The 21,713-nt window shown below is 45.1% G+C and overlaps 1 protein-coding gene and 19 non-coding genes across 20 annotated transcripts in view; 11 read left to right on the forward strand and 9 right to left on the reverse strand.

Moving 5' to 3' along the window:
* LOC110494675 (caM kinase-like vesicle-associated protein) overlaps positions 1 to 21,713 on the reverse strand; it is a 187,808-nt gene that overhangs the window by 46,723 nt on the left and 119,372 nt on the right. The gene's annotated exons all lie outside the window — the stretch shown is intronic.
* Positions 88 to 160, forward strand: trnak-cuu (transfer RNA lysine (anticodon CUU)). Its single transcript has one exon. It is a non-coding gene; the product is annotated as a tRNA-Lys (tRNA).
* On the reverse strand, positions 2,210 to 2,303 carry trnai-uau (transfer RNA isoleucine (anticodon UAU)). Its single transcript has 2 exons — positions 2,266 to 2,303; positions 2,210 to 2,245 (listed from the first exon to the last, which is right to left on the reverse strand). It is a non-coding gene; the product is annotated as a tRNA-Ile (tRNA).
* On the reverse strand, positions 3,698 to 3,791 carry trnai-uau (transfer RNA isoleucine (anticodon UAU)). The gene is made up of 2 exons: positions 3,754 to 3,791; positions 3,698 to 3,733 (listed from the first exon to the last, which is right to left on the reverse strand). It is a non-coding gene; the product is annotated as a tRNA-Ile (tRNA).
* Positions 4,798 to 4,870, forward strand: trnak-cuu (transfer RNA lysine (anticodon CUU)). Its single transcript has one exon. It is a non-coding gene; the product is annotated as a tRNA-Lys (tRNA).
* On the forward strand, positions 5,777 to 5,849 carry trnak-cuu (transfer RNA lysine (anticodon CUU)). The gene has a single exon. It is a non-coding gene; the product is annotated as a tRNA-Lys (tRNA).
* On the reverse strand, positions 6,126 to 6,219 carry trnai-uau (transfer RNA isoleucine (anticodon UAU)). Its single transcript has 2 exons — positions 6,182 to 6,219; positions 6,126 to 6,161 (listed from the first exon to the last, which is right to left on the reverse strand). It is a non-coding gene; the product is annotated as a tRNA-Ile (tRNA).
* Positions 6,841 to 6,913, forward strand: trnak-cuu (transfer RNA lysine (anticodon CUU)). The gene has a single exon. It is a non-coding gene; the product is annotated as a tRNA-Lys (tRNA).
* trnai-uau (transfer RNA isoleucine (anticodon UAU)) lies at positions 8,006 to 8,099 on the reverse strand. The gene is made up of 2 exons: positions 8,062 to 8,099; positions 8,006 to 8,041 (listed from the first exon to the last, which is right to left on the reverse strand). It is a non-coding gene; the product is annotated as a tRNA-Ile (tRNA).
* Positions 9,163 to 9,235, forward strand: trnak-cuu (transfer RNA lysine (anticodon CUU)). The gene has a single exon. It is a non-coding gene; the product is annotated as a tRNA-Lys (tRNA).
* Positions 10,142 to 10,214, forward strand: trnak-cuu (transfer RNA lysine (anticodon CUU)). The gene has a single exon. It is a non-coding gene; the product is annotated as a tRNA-Lys (tRNA).
* trnai-uau (transfer RNA isoleucine (anticodon UAU)) lies at positions 10,469 to 10,562 on the reverse strand. Its single transcript has 2 exons — positions 10,525 to 10,562; positions 10,469 to 10,504 (listed from the first exon to the last, which is right to left on the reverse strand). It is a non-coding gene; the product is annotated as a tRNA-Ile (tRNA).
* trnak-cuu (transfer RNA lysine (anticodon CUU)) lies at positions 11,626 to 11,698 on the forward strand. Its single transcript has one exon. It is a non-coding gene; the product is annotated as a tRNA-Lys (tRNA).
* trnak-cuu (transfer RNA lysine (anticodon CUU)) lies at positions 12,605 to 12,677 on the forward strand. The gene has a single exon. It is a non-coding gene; the product is annotated as a tRNA-Lys (tRNA).
* Positions 12,932 to 13,025, reverse strand: trnai-uau (transfer RNA isoleucine (anticodon UAU)). The gene is made up of 2 exons: positions 12,988 to 13,025; positions 12,932 to 12,967 (listed from the first exon to the last, which is right to left on the reverse strand). It is a non-coding gene; the product is annotated as a tRNA-Ile (tRNA).
* On the forward strand, positions 14,089 to 14,161 carry trnak-cuu (transfer RNA lysine (anticodon CUU)). Its single transcript has one exon. It is a non-coding gene; the product is annotated as a tRNA-Lys (tRNA).
* On the reverse strand, positions 14,416 to 14,509 carry trnai-uau (transfer RNA isoleucine (anticodon UAU)). The gene is made up of 2 exons: positions 14,472 to 14,509; positions 14,416 to 14,451 (listed from the first exon to the last, which is right to left on the reverse strand). It is a non-coding gene; the product is annotated as a tRNA-Ile (tRNA).
* Positions 15,573 to 15,645, forward strand: trnak-cuu (transfer RNA lysine (anticodon CUU)). The gene has a single exon. It is a non-coding gene; the product is annotated as a tRNA-Lys (tRNA).
* On the reverse strand, positions 18,363 to 18,456 carry trnai-uau (transfer RNA isoleucine (anticodon UAU)). Its single transcript has 2 exons — positions 18,419 to 18,456; positions 18,363 to 18,398 (listed from the first exon to the last, which is right to left on the reverse strand). It is a non-coding gene; the product is annotated as a tRNA-Ile (tRNA).
* On the forward strand, positions 19,520 to 19,592 carry trnak-cuu (transfer RNA lysine (anticodon CUU)). The gene has a single exon. It is a non-coding gene; the product is annotated as a tRNA-Lys (tRNA).

Below are 21,713 nucleotides of genomic sequence, written 5' to 3' on the forward strand. Positions count from 1 at the left end.
TCCATCAACAACACCTTCACTAATCACCATATTTTGCACAAACGGAGCTGTACGATATTCGGACAAAGTCAAAATTACTGTTGAGGTACCTAGCTAGCTCAGTCGGTAGAGCATGAGACTCTTAATCTCAGGGTCGTGGGTTCGATCCCCACGTTGGGTGATTTTTTTTCTCTGCCTTTGCGAACAGCCAAACGCATTGCTGATGTGTCAGGCAAAGCTGGTAATGCAGAGGAATATGCATTTGAATCGTAGCTGTGCCTGAACTCTCACCTGTTATCTCTATGACATACCAATTACTTCTGAAATAGATTGAATAAATGATCCTTTTCTGGACAAGAAATAGACAGTCAGAGGGTTCAAGAAAAGCACTTGATCCTGGTGAGGCTCGAACTCACAACCTCGGCGTTGCTTCACTGCTGTATAAGTATCACACGCTAACCGACAGCGCCACAGGAGCTATGCAAAGCACTGTCACTGATCACCATATTTTCACAAACAAAGCTGTACGATATTCAGTCCAAGTCAGTACTACAATTGACCTGCCTGGCAAGCTCAGGCGTTTGAGCTTGAGCCTCAGAATCGTAGGGTCGATACCACAAATGGGCTTATTCTTGTCTGAGCCAAAGCACCAACTCACTTTGCAAACAGCCATTCACCTGGACTTTTGAGTAGGCTTGCCACCCTGCATTGCTGACGTGTCTGGCATAGCTGGTGATAGAGAAGACTATGGATTTGAATCCTAGCTGTGCCTGCACTCTGACCTGTTATCTCAACAACATACCAATTAATTATGAAACGTCCTCCTAAGTGTATTGCATTAAAATGCTCCTTTTCTGGACAAGAAATAGACAGTGAGAGGGTTCAAGAGGAATACTTGCTCCTGGTGGATCTTGAACCGTTGAGGTGCCTAGCTAGCTCAGTCGGAAGAGCACGAGACTCTTAATCTCAGGGTCGTGGGTTAGAGCCCCACGTTGGGTGATTATTTTCTCTGCCGAAGTACCAACTCTCTTTGCGAACAGCCAAACGGTTGGATTTTTGAGCAGGCTTGCCACCCTGCATTGCTGATGTGTCAGGCAAAACTGGTAATGCAGAAGACTATGCATTTGAATCGTAGCTCTGCCTGCACTCTGACCTTTTATCTCAACGACATACCAATTACTTATGAAATAGATTAAATAAATGATCCTTTTCTGGACAAGAAATAGACAGAGGGTTCAAGAAAAGCAGTTGCTCCTGGTCAGGTACGAATTCACAACTTTGGCATTGCTTCACTGCATACTGCTGTATAAGTACCACGCGCAAACCAACTGCGCCATATGAGCTATGCAAAGCACTGTCACTGATCACCACAATTGACCTGCCTGGCAAGCTCAGGCGTTTGAGCATGAGCCTCTTAATCTCAGAATCGTAGGGTCGATACCACAAATGGGCTGATACTTGTCTGAGCCGAAGCACCAACTAAATTTGCAAACAGCCGTTCACATGGACTTTCGAGCAGACTTGCCACCCTGCATTGCTGACGTGTCTGGCATTGCTGAAGATAGAGAAGACTATGGATTTGAATCCTAGCTGTGCCTGCACTCTGACCTGTTATCTCAATAACATGCCAATTAATTATGAAACATCCTCCTAAGTGTATTGAATTAAAATGCTCCTTTTCTGGACAAGAAATAGACAGGGAGAGGGTTCAAGAGGAATACTTGCTCCTGGTGGATCTTGAACGCACAACCTTGTCATCTAATTGCTGTATACTGCTGTATAAGTACAACACGCTAACAGATTGCACCATAGGATCCATCAACAACACCTTCACTAATCACCATATTTTGCACAAACGGAGCTGTACGATATTCGGACCAAGTCAAACTGACTGATGAGGTACCTAGCTAGCTCAGTGGGTAGAGCATGAGACTCTTAATCGCAGGTTCGTGGGTTCAAGCCCCACGTTGGGTGATTTTTTTTTCTCTGCCGAAGTACAAACTCACTTTGCGAACAGCCAAACGCTTGGATTTTCGAGCAGGCTTGCCACCCTGCATTGCCGATATGTCAGGCAAAGCTGGTAATGCAGAGGAATATGCATTTGAATCGTAGCTGTGCCTGCACTCTGACCTGTTATCTCTATGACATACCAATTACTTATGAAATAGATTGAATAAATGATCCTTTTCTGGACAAGAAATAGACAGTAAGAGGGTTTAAGAAAAGCACTTGCTCCTGGTGAGGCTCGAACTCACAACCTCGGCATTGCTTCACTGCATACTGCTGTATAAGTACCACGCGCTAACCGACTGCGCCACAGGAGCTACGCAAAGCACTGGCACTGATCACCATATTTTGCACAAACGGAGCTGTACGATATTCAGACCAAGTTAAAATTACCGTTGAGGTGCCTAGCTAGCTCAGTCGGAAGAGCACGAGACTCTTAGTCTCAGGGTCGTGGGTTAGAGCCCCACGTTGGGTGATTATTTTCTCTGCCGAAGTACCAACTCTCTTTGCGAACAGCCAAACGGTTGGATTTTTGAGCAGGCTTGCCACCCTGCATTGCTGATGTGTCAGGCAAAACTGGTAATGCAGAAGACTATGCATTTGAATCGTAGCTCTGCCTGCACTATGACCTTTTATCTCAACGACATACCAATTACTTATGAAATAGATTAAATAAATGATCCTTTTCTGGACAAGAAATAGACAGTCAGAGGGTTCAAGAAAAGCAGTTGCTCCTGGTCAGGTACGAATTCACAACTTTGTGGCATTGCTTCACTGCATACTGCTGTATAAGTACCACGCGCAAACCAACTGCGCCGTAGGAGCTATGCAAAGCACTGTCACTGATCACCACAATTGACCTGCCTGGCAAGCTCAGGCGTTTGAGCATGAGCCTCTTAATCTCAGAATCGTAGGGTCGATACCACAAATGGGCTGATACTTGTCTGAGCCGAAGCACCAACTAAATTTGCAAACAGCCGTTCACATGGACTTTCGAGCAGACTTGCCACCCTGCATTGCTGACGTGTCTGGCATTGCTGGTGATAGAGAAGACTATGGATTTGAATCCTAGCTGTGCCTGCACTCTGACCTGTTATCTCAATAACATACCCATTAATTATGAAACATCCTCCTAAGTGTATTGAATTAAAATGCTCCTTTTCTGGACAAGAAATAGACAGGGAGAGGGTTCAAGAGGAATACTTGCTCCTGGTGGATCTTGAACGCACAACCTTGTCATCTAATTGCTGTATACTGCTGTATAAGTCCAACACGCTAACAGATTGAACCATAGGATCCATCAACAACACCTTCACTAATCACCATATTTTGCACAAACGGAGCTGTACGATATTCGGACCAAGTCAAAATGTCTGATGAGGTACCTAGCTAGCTCAGTGGGTAGAGCATGAGACTCTTAATCGCAGGTTTGTGGGTTCAAGCCCCACGTTGGGTGATTTTTTTTCTCTGCCGAAGTACAAACTCACTTTGCGAACAGCCAAACGCTTGGATTTTCGAGCAGGCTTGCCACCCTGCATTGCCGATGTGTCAGGCAAAGCTGGTAATGCAGAGGAATATGCATTTGAATCGTAGCTGTGCCTGCACTCTGACCTGTTATCTCTATGACATACCAATTACTTATGAAATAGATTGAATAAATGATCCTTTTCTGGACAAGAAATAGACAGTCAGAGGGTTCAAGAAAAGCACTTGCTCCTGGTGAGGCTCGAACTCACAACCTCGGCATTGCTTCACTGCATACTGCTGTATAAGTACCACGCGCTAACCGACTGCGCCACAGGAGCTACGCAAAGCACTGGCACTGATCACCATATTTTGCACAAACGGAGCTGTACGATATTCGGACCAAGTTAAAATTACCGTTGAGGTGCCTAGCTAGCTCAGTCGGAAGAGCACGAGACTCTTAGTCTCAGGGTCGTGGGTTAGAGCCCCACGTTGGGTGATTATTTTCTCTGCCGAAGTACCAACTCTCTTTGCGAACAGCCAAACGGTTGGATTTTTGAGCAGGCTTGCCACCCTGCATTGCTGATGTGTCAGGCAAAACTGGTAATGCAGAAGACTATGCATTTGAATCGTAGCTCTGCCTGCACTCTGACCTTTTATCTCAACGACATACCAATTACTTATGAAATAGATTAAATAAATGATCCTTTTCTGGACAAGAAATAGACAGTCAGAGGGTTCAAGAAAAGCAGTTGCTCCTGGTCAGGTACGAATTCACAACTTTGGCATTGCTTCACTGCATACTGCTGTATAAGTACCACGCACAAACCAACTGCGCCGTAGGAGCTATGCAAAGCACTGTCACTGATCACCACAATTGACCTGCCTGGCAAGCTCAGGCGTTTGAGCATGAGCCTCTTAATCTCAGAATCGTAGGGTCGATACCACAAATGGGCTGATACTTGTCTGAGCCGAAGCACCAACTAAATTTGCAAACAGCCGTTCACATGGACTTTCGAGCAGACTTGCCACCCTGCATTGCTGACGTGTCTGGCATTGCTGGTGATAGAGAAGACTATGGATTTGAATCCTAGCTGTGCCTGCACTCTGACCTGTTATCTCAATAACATACCCATTAATTATGAAACATCCTCCTAAGTGGAATACTTGCTCCCGGTGGATCTTGAACGCACAACCTTGTCATCTAATTGCTATATACTGCTGTATAAGTACAACACGCTAACAGATTGCACCATAGGATCCATCAACAACACCTTCACTAATCACCATATTTTGCACAAACGGAGCTGTACGATATTCGAACCAAGTCAAACTGACTGATGAGGTACCTAGCTAGCTCAGTCGGTAGAGCATGAGACTCTTAATCTCAGGGTCGTGGGTTCGAGCCCCACGTTGGGTGATTATTTTCTCTGCCGAAGTACCAACTCACTTTGCGAACAGCCAAACGCTTGGATTTTCGAGCAGGCTTGCCACCCTGCATTGCTGATGTGTCAGGCAAAACTGGTAATGCAGAAGACTATGCATTTGAATCGTAGCTCTGCCTGCACTCTGACCTTTTATCTCAACGACATACCAATTACTTATGAAATAGATTAAATAAATGATCCTTTTCTGGACAAGAAATAGACAGTCAGAGGGTTCAAGAAAAGCAGTTGCTCCTGGTCAGGTACGAATTCACAACTTTGGCATTGCTTCACTGCATACTGCTGTATAAGTACCACGCGCAAACCAACTGCGCCGTAGGAGCTATGCAAAGCACTGTCACTGATCACCACAATTGACCTGCCTGGCAAGCTCAGGCGTTTGAGCATGAGCCTCTTAATCTCAGAATCGTAGGGTCGATACCACAAATGGGCTGATACTTGTCTGAGCCGAAGCACCAACTAAATTTGCAAACAGCCGTTCACATGGACTTTCGAGCAGACTTGCCACCCTGCATTGCTGACGTGTCTGGCATTGCTGGTGATAGAGAAGACTATGGATTTGAATCCTAGCTGTGCCTGCACTCTGACCTGTTATCTCAATAACATACCCATTAATTATGAAACATCCTCCTAAGTGTATTGAATTAAAATGCTCCTTTTCTGGACAACAAATAGACAGGGAGAGGGTTCAAGAGGAATACTTGCTCCTGGTGGATCTTGAACGCACAACCTTGTCATCTAATTGCTGTATACTGCTGTATAAGTACAACACGCTAACAGATTGCACCATAGGATCCATCAACAACACCTTCACTAATCACCATATTTTGCACAAACGGAGCTGTACGATATTCGAACCAAGTCAAACTGACCGATGAGGTACCTAGCTAGCTCAGTCGGTAGAGCATGAGACTCTTAATCTCAGGGTCGTGGGTTCGAGCCCCACGTTGGGTGATTATTTTCTCTGCCGAAGTACCAACTCTCTTTGCGAACAGCCAAACGCTTGGATTTTCGAGCAGGCTTGCCACCCTGCATTGCGTCAGGCAAAGCTGGTAATGCAGAGGAATATGCATTTGAATCGTAGCTGTGCCTGCACTCTGACCTGTTATCTCTATGACATACCAATTACTTATGAAATAGATTGAATAAATGATCCTTTTCTGGACAAGAAATAGATTGAATAAATGATCCTTTTCTGGACAAGAAATCAGAGGGTTCAAGAAAAGCACTTGCTCCTGGTGAGGCTGGAACTCACAACCTCGGCATTGCTTCACTGCATACTGCTGTATAAGTACCACGCGCTAACCGACTGCGCCACAGGAGCTACGCAAAGCACTGTCACTGATCACCATATTTTGCACAAACGGAGCTGTACGATATTCGGACCAAGTTAAAATTACCGTTGAGGTGCCTAGCTAGCTCAGTCGGAAGAGCACGAGACTCTTAATCTCAGGGTCGTGGGTTAGAGCCCCACGTTGGGTGATTATTTTCTCTGCCGAAGTACCAACTCTCTTTGCGAACAGCCAAACGGTTGGATTTTTGAGCAGGCTGCATTGCTGATGAAATAGACAGTCAGAGACAGTTCAAGAAAAGCACTTGCTCTTGGTGAGGCTCGAACTCACAACCTCGGCACTGCTTCACTGGAATACTTGCTCCTGGTGGATCTTGAACGCACAACCTTGTCATCTAATTGCTGTATACTGCTGTATAAGTACAACACGCTAACAGATTGCACCATAGGATCCATCAACAACACCTTCACTAATCACCTTATTTTGCACAAACGGAGCTGTACGATATTCATTGCTTCACTGCATACTGCTGTATAAGTACCACGCGCTAACCGACTGCGCCACAGGAGCTACGCAAAGCACTGTCACTGATCACCATATTTTGCACAAACGGAGCTGTACAATATCCGGACCGTCAAAATGACCGATGAGGTACCTAGCTAGCTCAGTCGGTAGAGCATGAGACTCTTAATCTCAGGGTCGTGGGTTCGAGCCCCACGTTGGGTGATTTTTTTCTCTGCCGAAGTACAAACTCACTTTGCGAACAGCCAAACGCTTGGATTTTCGAGCAGGCTTGCCACCCTGTATTGCTGATGTGTCAGGCAAAGCTGGTAATGCAGAGGAATATGCATTTGAATCGTAGCTGTGCCTGCACTCTGACCTGTTATCTCTATGACATACCAATTACTTATGAAATAGATTGAATAAATGATCCTTTTCTGGGCAAGAAATAGACAGTCAGAGGGTTCAAGAAAAGCACTTGTGAGGCTCGAACTCACAACCTCGGCATTGCTTCACTGCATACTGCTGTATAAGTACCACGCGCTAACCAACTGCGCCACAGGAGCTACGCAAAGCATAAACAGCCGTTCACATGGACTTTCGAGCAGACTTGCCACCCTGCATTGCTGACGTGTCTGGCATTGCTGGTGATAGAGAAGACTATGGATTTGAATCCTAGCTGTGCCTGCACTCTGACCTGTTATCTCAATAACATACCAATTAATTAAGAAAAATCCTCCTAAGTGTATTGAATTAAAATGCTCCTTTTCTGGACAAGAAATAGACAGGGAGAGGGTTCAAGAGGAATACTTGCTCCTGGTGGATCTTGAACGCACAACCTTGTCATCTAATTGCTGTATACTGCTGTATAAGTACAACACGCTAACAGATTGCACCATAGGATCCATCAACAACACCTTCACTAATCACCATATTTTGCACAAACGGAGCTGTACGATATTCGGACCAAGTCAAAATGACCGATGAGGTACCTAGCTAGCTCAATCGGTAGAGCATGAGACTCTTAATCTCAGGGTCGTGGGTTCGAGCCCCACGTTGGGTGATTTTTTTCTCTGCCGAAGTACAAACTCACTTTGCGAACAGCCAAACGCTTGGATTTTCGAGCAGGCTTGCCACCCTGTATTGCTGATGTGTCAGGCAAAGCTGGTAATGCAGAGGAATATGCATTTGAATCGTAGCTGTGCCTGCACTCTGACCTGTTATCTCTATGACATACCAATTACTTATGAAATAGATTGAATAAATGATCCTTTTCTGGGCAAGAAATAGACAGTCAGAGGGTTCAAGAAAAGCACTTGTTCCTGGTGAGGCTCGAACTCACAACCTCGGCATTGCTTCACTGCATACTGCTGTATAAGTACCACGCGCTAACCGACTGCGCCACAGGAGCTACGCAAAGCACTGTCACTGATCACCATATTTTGCACAAACGGAGCTGTACGATATTCGGACCAAGTTAAAATTACCGTTGAGGTGCCTAGCTAGCTCAGTCGGAAGAGCACGAGACTCTTCATCTCAGGGTCGTGGGTTAGAGCCCCACGTTGGGTGATTATTTTCTCTGCCGAAGTACCAACTCTCTTTGCGAACAGCCAAACGGTTGGATTTTTGAGCAGGCTTGCCACCCTGCATTGCTGATGTGTCAGGCAAAGCTGGTAATGCAGAGGAATATGCATTTGAATCGTAGCTGTGCCTGCACTCTGACCTGTTATCTCTATGACATACCAATTACTTATGAAATAGATTGAATAAATTATCCTTTTCTGGACAAGAAATAGACAGTCAGAGGGTTCAAGAAAAGCAGTTGCTCCTGGTCAGGTACGAATTCACAACTTTGGCATTGCTTCACTGCATACTGCTGTATAAGTACCACGTGCAAACCAACTGCGCCGTAGGAGCTATGCAAAGCACTGTCACTGATCACCACAATTGACCTGCCTGGCAAGCTCAGGCGTTTGAGCATGAGCCTCTTAATCTCAGAATCGTAGGGTCGATACCACAAATGGGCTGATACTTGTCTGAGCCAAGCACCAACTAAATTTGCAAACAGCCGTTCACATGGACTTTCGAGCAGACTTGCCACCCTGCATTGCTGACGTGTCTGGCATTGCTGGTGATAGAGAAGACTATGGATTTGAATCCTAGCTGTGCCTGCACTCTGACCTGTTATCTCAATAACATACCAATTAATTAAGAAAAATCCTCCTAAGTGTATTGAATTAAAATGCTCCTTTTCTGGACAAGAAATAGACAGGGAGAGGGTTCAAGAGGAATACTTGCTCCTGGTGGATCTTGAACGCACAACCTTGTCATCTAATTGCTGTATACTGCTGTATAAGTACAACACGCCAACAGATTGCACCATAGGATCCATCAACAACACCTTCACTAATCACCATATTTTGCACAAACGGAGCTGTACGATATTCGGACCAAGTCAAAATGACTGATGAGGTACCTAGCTAGCTCAGTCGGTAGAGCATGAGACTCTTAATCTCAGGGTCGTGGGTTCGAGCCCCACGTTGGGTGATTATTTTCTCTGCCGAAGTACCAACTCTCTTTGCGAACAGCCAAACGGTTGGATTTTTGAGCATGCTTGCCACCTTGCATTGCTGATGTGTCAGGCAAAACTGGTAATGCAGAAGACTATGCATTTGAATCGTAGCTCTGCCTGCACTCTGACCTTTTATCTCAACGACATACCAATTACTTATGAAATAGATTAAATAAATGATCCTTTTCTGGACAAGAAATAGACAGTTAGAGGGTTCAAGAAAAGCAGTTGCTCCTGGTCAGGTACGAATTCACAACTTTGGCATTGCTTCACTGCATACTGCTGTATAAGTACCACGTGCAAACCAACTGCGCCGTAGGAGCTATGCAAAGCACTGTCACTGATCACCACAATTGACCTGCCTGGCAAGCTCAGGCGTTTGAGCATGAGCCTCTTAATCTCAGAATCGTAGGGTCGATACCACAAATGGGCTGATACTTGTCTGAGCCGAAGCACCAACTAAATTTGCAAACAGCCGTTCACATGGACTTTCGAGCAGACTTGCCACCCTGCATTGCTGACGTGTCTGGCATTGCTGGTGATAGAGAAGACTATGGATTTGAATCCTAGCTGTGCCTGCACTCTGACCTGTTATCTCAATAACATACCAATTAATTATGAAACATCCTCCTAAGTGTATTGAATTAAAATGCTCCTTTTCTGGACAAGAAATAGACAGGGAGAGGGTTCAAGAGGAATACTTGCTCCTGGTGGATCTTGAACGCACAACCTTGTCATCTAATTGCTGTATACTGCTGTATAAGTACAACACGCTAACAGATTGCACCATAGGATCCATCAACAACACCTTCACTAATCACCATATTTTGCACAAACGGAGCTGTACGATATTCGGACCAAGTCAAAATGACCGATGAGGTACCTAGCTAGCTCAGTCGGTAGAGCATGAGACTCTTAATCTCAGGGTCGTGGGTTCGAGCCCCACGTTGGGTGATTTTTTTCTCTGCCGAAGTACAAACTCACTTTGCGAACAGCCAAACGCTTGGATTTTCGAGCAGGCTTGCCACCCTGCATTGCTGATGTGTCAGGCAAAGCTGGTAATGCAGAGGAATATGCATTTGAATCGTAGCTGTGCCTGCACTCTGACCTGTTATCTCTATGACATACCAATTACTTATGAAATAGATTGAATAAATGATCCTTTTCTGGACAAGAAATAGACAGTCAGAGGGTTCAAGAAAAGCACTTGCTCCTGGTGAGGCTCGAACTCACAACTTCGGCATTGCTTCACTGCATACTGCTGTATAAGTACCACGCGCTAACCGACTGCGCCACAGGAGCTACGCAAAGCACTGTCACTGATCACCATATTTTGCACAAACGGAGCTGTACGATATTCGGACCAAGTTAAAATTACCGTTGAGGTGCCTAGCTAGCTCAGTCGGAAGAGCACGAGACTCTTCATCTCAGGGTCGTGGGTTAGAGCCCCACGTTGGGTGATTATTTTCTCTGCCGAAGTACCAACTCTCTTTGCGAACAGCCAAACGGTTGGATTTTTGAGCAGGCTTGCCACCCTGCATTGCTGATGTGTCAGGCAAAGCTGGTAATGCAGAGGAATATGCATTTGAATCGTAGCTGTGCCTGCACTCTGACCTGTTATCTCTATGACATACCAATTACTTATGAAATAGATTGAATAAATTATCCTTTTCTGGACAAGAAATAGACAGTCAGAGGGTTCAAGAAAAGCAGTTGCTCCTGGTCAGGTACGAATTCACAACTTTGGCATTGCTTCACTGCATACTGCTGTATAAGTACCACGTGCAAACCAACTGCGCCGTAGGAGCTATGCAAAGCACTGTCACTGATCACCACAATTGACCTGCCTGGCAAGCTCAGGCGTTTGAGCATGAGCCTCTTAATCTCAGAATCGTAGGGTCGATACCACAAATGGGCTGATACTTGTCTGAGCCAAGCACCAACTAAATTTGCAAACAGCCGTTCACATGGACTTTCGAGCAGACTTGCCACCCTGCATTGCTGACGTGTCTGGCATTGCTGGTGATAGAGAAGACTATGGATTTGAATCCTAGCTGTGCCTGCACTCTGACCTGTTATCTCAATAACATACCAATTAATTAAGAAAAATCCTCCTAAGTGTATTGAATTAAAATGCTCCTTTTCTGGACAAGAAATAGACAGGGAGAGGGTTCAAGAGGAATACTTGCTCCTGGTGGATCTTGAACGCACAACCTTGTCATCTAATTGCTGTATACTGCTGTATAAGTACAACACGCCAACAGATTGCACCATAGGATCCATCAACAACACCTTCACTAATCACCATATTTTGCACAAACGGAGCTGTACGATATTCGTACCAAGTCAAAATGACTGATGAGGTACCTAGCTAGCTCAGTCGGTAGAGCATGAGACTCTTAATCTCAGGGTCGTGGGTTCGAGCCCCACGTTGGGTGATTATTTTCTCTGCCGAAGTACCAACTCTCTTTGCGAACAGCCAAACGGTTGGATTTTTGAGCATGCTTGCCACCTTGCATTGCTGATGTGTCAGGCAAAACTGGTAATGCAGAAGACTATGCATTTGAATCGTAGCTCTGCCTGCACTCTGACCTTTTATCTCAACGACATACCAATTACTTATGAAATAGATTAAATAAATGATCCTTTTCTGGACAAGAAATAGACAGTTAGAGGGTTCAAGAAAAGCAGTTGCTCCTGGTCAGGTACGAATTCACAACTTTGGCATTGCTTCACTGCATACTGCTGTATAAGTACCACGTGCAAACCAACTGCGCCGTAGGAGCTATGCAAAGCACTGTCACTGATCACCACAATTGACCTGCCTGGCAAGCTCAGGCGTTTGAGCATGAGCCTCTTAATCTCAGAATCGTAGGGTCGATACCACAAATGGGCTGATACTTGTCTGAGCCGAAGCACCAACTAAATTTGCAAACAGCCGTTCACATGGACTTTCGAGCAGACTTGCCACCCTGCATTGCTGACGTGTCTGGCATTGCTGGTGATAGAGAAGACTATGGATTTGAATCCTAGCTGTGCCTGCACTCTGACCTGTTATCTCAATAACATACCAATTAATTATGAAACATCCTCCTAAGTGTATTGAATTAAAATGCTCCTTTTTTGGACAAGAAATAGACAGGGAGAGGGTTCAAGAGGAATACTTGCTCCTGGTGGATCTTGAACGCACAACCTTGTCATCTAATTGCTGTATACTGCTGTATAAGTACAACACGCTAACAGATTGCACCATAGGATCCATCAACAACACCTTCACTAATCACCATATTTTGCACAAACGGAGCTGTACGATATTCGGACCAAGTCAAAATGACCGATGAGGTACCTAGCTAGCTCAGTCGGTAGAGCATGAGACTCTTAATCTCAGGGTCGTGGGTTCGAGCCCCACGTTGGGTGATTTTTTTCTCTGCCGAAGTACAAACTCACTTTGCGAACAGCCAAACGCTTGGATTTTCGAGCAGGCTTGCCACCCTGCATTGCTGATGTGTCAGGCAAAGCTGGTAATGCAGAGGAATATGCATTTGAATCGTAGCTGTGCCTGCACTCTGACCTGTTATCTCTATGACATACCAATTACTTATGAAATAGATTGAATAAATGATCCTTTTCTGGACAAGAAATAGACAGTCAGAGGGTTCAAGAAAAGCACTTGCTCCTGGTGAGGCTCGAACTCACAACTTCGGCATTGCTTCACTGCATACTGCTGTATAAGTACCACGCGCTAACCGACTGCGCCACAGGAGCTACGCAAAGCACTGTCACTGATCACCATATTTTGCACAAACGGAGCTGTACGATATTCGGACCAAGTTAAAATTACCGTTGAGGTGCCTAGCTAGCTCAGTCGGAAGAGCACGAGACTCTTCATCTCAGGGTCGTGGGTTAGAGCCCCACGTTGGGTGATTATTTTCTCTGCCGAAGTACCAACTCTCTTTGCGAACAGCCAAACGGTTGGATTTTTGAGCAGGCTTGCCACCCTGCATTGCTGATGTGTCAGGCAAAGCTGGTAATGCAGAGGAATATGCATTTGAATCGTAGCTCTGCCTGCACTCTGACCTTTTATCTCAACGACATACCAATTACTTATGAAATAGATTTAATAAATTATCCTTTTCTGGACAAGAAATAGACAGTCAGAGGGTTCAAGAAAAGCAGTTGCTCCTGGTCAGGTACGAATTCACAACTTTGGCATTGCTTCACTGCATACTGCTGTATAAGTACCACGTGCAAACCAACTGCGCCGTAGGAGCTATGCAAAGCACTGTCACTGATCACCACAATTGACCTGCCTGGCAAGCTCAGGCGTTTGAGCATGAGCCTCTTAGTCTCAGAATCGTAGGGTCGATACCACAAATGGGCTGATACTTGTCTGAGCCAAGCACCAACTAAATTTGCAAACAGCCGTTCACATGGACTTTCGAGCAGACTTGCCACCCTGCATTGCTGACGTGTCTGGCATTGCTGGTGATAGAGAAGACTATGGATTTGAATCCTAGCTGTGCCTGCACTCTGACCTGTTATCTCAATAACATACCAATTAATTAAGAAAAATCCTCCTAAGTGTATTGAATTAAAATGCTCCTTTTCTGGACAAGAAATAGACAGGGAGAGGGTTCAAGAGGAATACTTGCTCCTGGTGGATCTTGAACGCACAACCTTGTCATCTAATTGCTGTATACTGCTGTATAAGTACAACACGCTAACAGATTGCACCATAGGATCCATCAACAACACCTTCACTAATCACCATATTTTGCACAAACGGAGCTGTACGATATTCGGACCAAGTCAAAATGACCGATGAGGTACCTAGCTAGCTCAGTCGGTAGAGCATGAGACTCTTAATCTCAGGGTCGTGGGTTCGAGCCCCACGTTGGGTGATTTTTTTCTCTGCCGAAGTACAAACTCACTTTGCGAACAGCCAAACGCTTGGATTTTCGAGCAGGCTTGCCACCCTGCATTGCTGATGTGTCAGGCAAAGCTGGTAATGCAGAGGAATATGCATTTGAATCGTAGCTGTGCCTGCACTCTGACCTGTTATCTCTATGACATACCAATTACTTATGAAATAGATTGAATAAATGATCCTTTTCTGGACAAGAAATAGACAGTCAGAGGGTTCAAGAAAAGCACTGGCTCCTGGTGAGGCTCGAACTCACAACTTCGGCATTGCTTCACTGCATACTGCTGTATAAGTACCACGCGCTAACCGACTGCGCCACAGGAGCTACGCAAAGCACTGTCACTGATCACCATATTTTGCACAAACGGAGCTGTACGATATTCGGACCAAGTTAAAATTACCGTTGAGGTGCCTAGCTAGCTCAGTCGGAAGAGCACGAGACTCTTCATCTCAGGGTCGTGGGTTAGAGCCCCACGTTGGGTGATTATTTTCTCTGCCGAAGTACCAACTCTCTTTGCGAACAGCCAAACGGTTGGATTTTTGAGCAGGCTTGCCACCCTGCATTGCTGATGTGTCAGGCAAAGCTGGTAATGCAGAGGAATATGCATTTGAATCGTAGCTCTGCCTGCACTCTGACCTTTTATCTCAACGACATACCAATTACTTATGAAATAGATTTAATAAATTATCCTTTTCTGGACAAGAAATAGACAGTCAGAGGGTTCAAGAAAAGCAGTTGCTCCTGGTCAGGTACGAATTCACAACTTTGGCATTGCTTCACTGCATACTGCTGTATAAGTACCACGTGCAAACCAACTGCGCCGTAGGAGCTATGCAAAGCACTGTCACTGATCACCACAATTGACCTGCCTGGCAAGCTCAGGCGTTTGAGCATGAGCCTCTTAATCTCAGAATCGTAGGGTCGATACCACAAATGGGCTGATACTTGTCTGAGCCAAGCACCAACTAAATTTGCAAACAGCCGTTCACATGGACTTTCGAGCAGACTTGCCACCCTGCATTGCTGACGTGTCTGGCATTGCTGGTGATAGAGAAGACTATGGATTTGAATCCTAGCTGTGCCTGCACTCTGACCTGTTATCTCAATAACATACCAATTAATTAAGAAAAATCCTCCTAAGTGTATTGAATTAAAATGCTCCTTTTCTGGACAAGAAATAGACAGGGAGAGGGTTCAAGAGGAATACTTGCTCCTGGTGGATCTTGAACGCACAACCTTGTCATCTAATTGCTGTATACTGCTGTATAAGTACAACACGCCAACAGATTGCACCATAGGATCCATCAACAACACCTTCACTAATCACCATATTTTGCACAAACGGAGCTGTACGATATTCGGACCAAGTCAAAATGACTGATGAGGTACCTAGCTAGCTCAGTCGGTAGAGCATGAGACTCTTAATCTCAGGGTCGTGGGTTCGAGCCCCACGTTGGGTGTTTTTTTTTCTCTGCCGAAGTACAAACTCACTTTGCGAACAGCCAAACGCTTGGATTTTCGAGCAGGCTTGCCACCCTGCATTGCTGATGTGTCAGGCAAAGCTGGTAATGCAGAGGAATATGCTTTTGAATCGTAGCTGTGCCTGCACTCTGACCTGTTATCTCTATGACATACCAATTACTTATGAAATAGATTAAATAAATGATCCTTTTCTGGACAAGAAATAGACAGTCAGAGGGTTCAAGAAAAGCAGTTGCTCCTGGTCAGGTACGAATTCACAACTTTGGCATTGCTTCACTGCATACTGCTTTATAAGTACCACGCGCAAACCAACTGCGCCGTAGGAGCTATGCAAAGCACTGTCACTGATCACCACAATTGACCTGCCTGGCAAGCTCAGGCGTTTGAGCATGAGCCTCTTAATCTCAGAATCGTAGGGTCGATACCACAAATGGGCTGATACTTGTCTGAGCCTAGCACCAACTAAATTTGCAAACAGCCGTTCACATGGACTTTCGAGCAGACTTGCCACCCTGCATTGCTGACGTGTCTGGCATTGCTGGTGATAGAGAAGACTATGGATTTGAATCCTAGCTGTGCCTGCACTCTGACCTGTTATCTCAATAACATACCAATTAATTATGAAACATCCTCCTAAGTGTATTGAATTAAAATGCTCCTTTTCTGGACAAGAAATAGACAGGGAGAGGGTTCAAGAGGAATACTTGCTCCTGGTGGATCTTGAACGCACAACCTTGTCATCTAATTGCTGTATACTGCTGTATAAGTACAACACGCTAACAGATTGCACCATAGGATCCATCAACAACACCTTCACTAATCACCATATTTTGCACAAACGGAGCTGTACGATATTCGGACCAAGTTAAAATTACCGTTGAGGTGCCTAGCTAGCTCAGTCGGAAGAGCACGAGACTCTTCATCTCAGGGTCGTGGGTTAGAGCCCCACGTTGGGTGATTATTTTCTCTGCCGAAGTACCAACTCTCTTTGCGAACAGCCAAACGGTTGGATTTTTGAGCAGGCTTGCCACCCTGCATTGCTGATGTGTCAGGCAAAGCTGGTAATGCAGAGGAATATGCATTTGAATCGTAGCTGTGCCTGCACTCTGACCTGTTATCTCTATGACATACCAATTACTTATGAAATAGATTTAATAAATTATCCTTTTCTGGACAAGAAATAGACAGTCAGAGGGTTCAAGAAAAGCAGTTGCTCCTGGTCAGGTACGAATTCACAACGTTGGCATTGCTTCACTGCATACTGCTGTATAAGTACCACGTGCAAACCAACTGCGCCGTAGGAGCTATGCAAAGCACTGTCACTGATCACCACAATTGACCTGCCTGGCAAGCTCAGGCGTTTGAGCATGAGCCTCTTAATCTCAGAATCGTAGGGTCGATACCACAAATGGGCTGATACTTGACTGAGCCAAGCACCAACTAAATTTGCAAACAGCCGTTCACATGGACTTTCGAGCAGACTTGCCACCCTGCATTGCTGACGTGTCTGGCATTGCTGGTGATAGAGAAGACTATGGATTTGAATCCTAGCTGTGCCTGCACTCTGACCTGTTATCTCAATAACATACCAATTAATTAAGAAAAATCCTCCTAAGTGTATTGAATTAAAATGCTCCTTTTCTGGACAAGAAATAGACAGGGAGAGGGTTCAAGAGGAATACTTGCTCCTGGTGGATCTTGAACGCACAACCTTGTCATCTAATTGCTGTATACTGCTGTATAAGTACAACACGCTAACAGATTGCACCATAGGATCCATCAACAACACCTTCACTAATCAACATATTTTGCACAAACGGAGCTGTACGATATTCGGACCAAGTCAAAATGACCGATGAGGTACCTAGCTAGCTCAGTCGGTAGAGCATGAGACTCTTAATCTCAGGGTCGTGGGTTAGAGCCCCACGTTGGGTGATTATTTTCTCTGCCGAAGTACCAACTCTCTTTGCGAACAGCCAAACTGTTGGATTTTTGAGCAGGCTTGCCACCCTGCATTGCTGATGTGTCAGGCAAAACTGGTAATGCAGAAGACTATGCATTTGAATCGTAGCTCTGCCTGCAATCTGACCTTTTATCTCAACGACATACCAATTACTTATGAAATAGATTAAATAAATGATCCTTTTCTGGACAAGAAATAGACAGTCAGAGGGTTCAAGAAAAGCAGTTGCTCCTGGTCAGGTACGAATTCACAACTTTGGCATTGCTTCACTGCATACTGCTGTATAAGTACCACGTGCAAACCAACTGCGCCGTAGGAGCTATGCAAAGCACTGTCACTGATCACCATAATTTGCACAAACGGAGCTGTACGATATTCGGACCAAGTCAAAATGACCGATGAGGTACCTAGCTAGCTCAGTCGGTAGAGCATGAGACTCTTAGTCTCAGGGTCGTGGGTTCGAGCCCCACGTTGGGTGATTTTTTTCTCTGCCGAAGTACAAACTCACTTTGCGAACAGCCAAACGCTTGGATTTTCGAGCAGGCTTGCCACCCTGCATTGCTGATGTGTCAGGCAAAGCTGGTAATGCAGAGGAATATGCATTTGAATCGTAGCTGTGCCTGCACTCTGACCTGTTATCTCTATGACATACCAATTACTTATGAAATAGATTGAATAAATGATCCTTTTCTGGACAAGAAATAGACAGTCAGAGGGTTCAAGAAAAGCACTTGCTCCTGGTGAGGCTCGAACTCACAACTTCGGCATTGCTTCACTGCATACTGCTGTATAAGTACCACGCGCTAACCGACTGCGCCACAGGAGCTACGCAAAGCACTGTCACTGATCACCATATTTTGCACAAACGGAGCTGTACGATATTCGGACCAAGTTAAAATTACCGTTGAGGTGCCTAGCTAGCTCAGTCGGAAGAGCACGAGACTCTTCATCTCAGGGTCGTGGGTTAGAGCCCCACGTTGGGTGATTATTTTCTCTGCCGAAGTACCAACTCTCTTTGCGAACAGCCAAACGGTTGGATTTTTGAGCAGGCTTGCCACCCTGCATTGCTGATGTGTCAGGCAAAGCTGGTAATGCAGAGGAATATGCATTTGAATCGTAGCTCTGCCTGCACTCTGACCTTTTATCTCAACGACATACCAATTACTTATGAAATAGATTTAATAAATTATCCTTTTCTGGACAAGAAATAGACAGTCAGAGGGTTCAAGAAAAGCAGTTGCTCCTGGTCAGGTACGAATTCACAACTTTGGCATTGCTTCACTGCATACTGCTGTATAAGTACCACGTGCAAACCAACTGCGCCGTAGGAGCTATGCAAAGCACTGTCACTGATCACCACAATTGACCTGCCTGGCAAGCTCAGGCGTTTGAGCATGAGCCTCTTAATCTCAGAATCGTAGGGTCGATACCACAAATGGGCTGATACTTGTCTGAGCCAAGCACCAACTAAATTTGCAAACAGCCGTTCACATGGACTTTCGAGCAGACTTGCCACCCTGCATTGCTGACGTGTCTGGCATTGCTGGTGATAGAGAAGACTATGGATTTGAATCCTAGCTGTGCCTGCACTCTGACCTGTTATCTCAATAACATACCAATTAATTAAGAAAAATCCTCCTAAGTGTATTGAATTAAAATGCTCCTTTTCTGGACAAGAAATAGACAGGGAGAGGGTTCAAGAGGAATACTTGCTCCTGGTGGATCTTGAACGCACAACCTTGTCATCTAATTGCTGTATACTGCTGTATAAGTACAACACGCCAACAGATTGCACCATAGGATCCATCAACAACACCTTCACTAATCACCATATTTTGCACAAACGGAGCTGTACGATATTCGGACCAAGTCAAAATGACTGATGAGGTACCTAGCTAGCTCAGTCGGTAGAGCATGAGACTCTTAATCTCAGGGTCGTGGGTTCGAGCCCCACGTTGGGTGTTTTTTTTTCTCTGCCGAAGTACAAACTCACTTTGCGAACAGCCAAACGCTTGGATTTTCGAGCAGGCTTGCCACCCTGCATTGCTGATGTGTCAGGCAAAGCTGGTAATGCAGAGGAATATGCTTTTGAATCGTAGCTGTGCCTGCACTCTGACCTGTTATCTCTATGACATACCAATTACTTATGAAATAGATTAAATAAATGATCCTTTTCTGGACAAGAAATAGACAGTCAGAGGGTTCAAGAAAAGCAGTTGCTCCTGGTCAGGTACGAATTCACAACTTTGGCATTGCTTCACTGCATACTGCTTTATAAGTACCACGCGCAAACCAACTGCGCCGTAGGAGCTATGCAAAGCACTGTCACTGATCACCACAATTGACCTGCCTGGCAAGCTCAGGCGTTTGAGCATGAGCCTCTTAATCTCAGAATCGTAGGGTCGATACCACAAATGGGCTGATACTTGTCTGAGCCTAGCACCAACTAAATTTGCAAACAGCCGTTCACATGGACTTTCGAGCAGACTTGCCACCCTGCATTGCTGACGTGTCTGGCATTGCTGGTGATAGAGAAGACTATGGATTTGAATCCTAGCTGTGCCTGCACTCTGACCTGTTATCTCAATAACATACCAATTAATTATGAAACATCCTCCTAAGTGTATTGAATTAAAATGCTCCTTTTCTGGACAAGAAATAGACAGGGAGAGGGTTCAAGAGGAATACTTGCTCCTGGTGGATCTTGAACGCACAACCTTGTCATCTAATTGCTGTATACTGCTGTATAAGTACAACACGCTAACAGATTGCACCATAGGATCCATCAACAACACCTTCACTAATCACCATATTTTGCACAAACGGAGCTGTACGATATTCGGACCAAGTTAAAATTACCGTTGAGGTGCCTAGCTAGCTCAGTCGGAAGAGCACGAGACTCTTCATCTCAGGGTCGTGGGTTAGAGCCCCACGTTGGGTGATTATTTTCTCTGCCGAAGTACCAACTCTCTTTGCGAACAGCCAAACGGTTGGATTTTTGAGCAGGCTTGCCACCCTGCATTGCTGATGTGTCAGGCAAAGCTGGTAATGCAGAGGAATATGCATTTGAATCGTAGCTGTGCCTGCACTCTGACCTGTTATCTCTATGACATACCAATTACTTATGAAATAGATTTAATAAATTATCCTTTTCTGGACAAGAAATAGACAGTCAGAGGGTTCAAGAAAAGCAGTTGCTCCTGGTCAGGTACGAATTCACAACGTTGGCATTGCTTCACTGCATACTGCTGTATAAGTACCACGTGCAAACCAACTGCGCCGTAGGAGCTATGCAAAGCACTGTCACTGATCACCACAATTGACCTGCCTGGCAAGCTCAGGCGTTTGAGCATGAGCCTCTTAATCTCAGAATCGTAGGGTCGATACCACAAATGGGCTGATACTTGACTGAGCCAAGCACCAACTAAATTTGCAAACAGCCGTTCACATGGACTTTCGAGCAGACTTGCCACCCTGCATTGCTGACGTGTCTGGCATTGCTGGTGATAGAGAAGACTATGGATTTGAATCCTAGCTGTGCCTGCACTCTGACCTGTTATCTCAATAACATACCAATTAATTAAGAAAAATCCTCCTAAGTGTATTGAATTAAAATGCTCCTTTTCTGGACAAGAAATAGACAGGGAGAGGGTTCAAGAGGAATACTTGCTCCTGGTGGATCTTGAACGCACAACCTTGTCATCTAATTGCTGTATACTGCTGTATAAGTACAACACGCTAACAGATTGCACCATAGGATCCATCAACAACACCTTCACTAATCAACATATTTTGCACAAACGGAGCTGTACGATATTCGGACCAAGTCAAAATGACCGATGAGGTACCTAGCTAGCTCAGTCGGTAGAGCATGAGACTCTTAATCTCAGGGTCGTGGGTTAGAGCCCCACGTTGGGTGATTATTTTCTCTGCCGAAGTACCAACTCTCTTTGCGAACAGCCAAACTGTTGGATTTTTGAGCAGGCTTGCCACCCTGCATTGCTGATGTGTCAGGCAAAACTGGTAATGCAGAAGACTATGCATTTGAATCGTAGCTCTGCCTGCAATCTGACCTTTTATCTC

Source organism: Oncorhynchus mykiss, chromosome 17 (genome assembly GCF_057628025.1).
Source record: "Oncorhynchus mykiss isolate SJ-2025 chromosome 17, ASM5762802v1, whole genome shotgun sequence".
Lineage (NCBI taxonomy): Eukaryota > Metazoa > Chordata > Actinopteri > Salmoniformes > Salmonidae > Oncorhynchus > Oncorhynchus mykiss.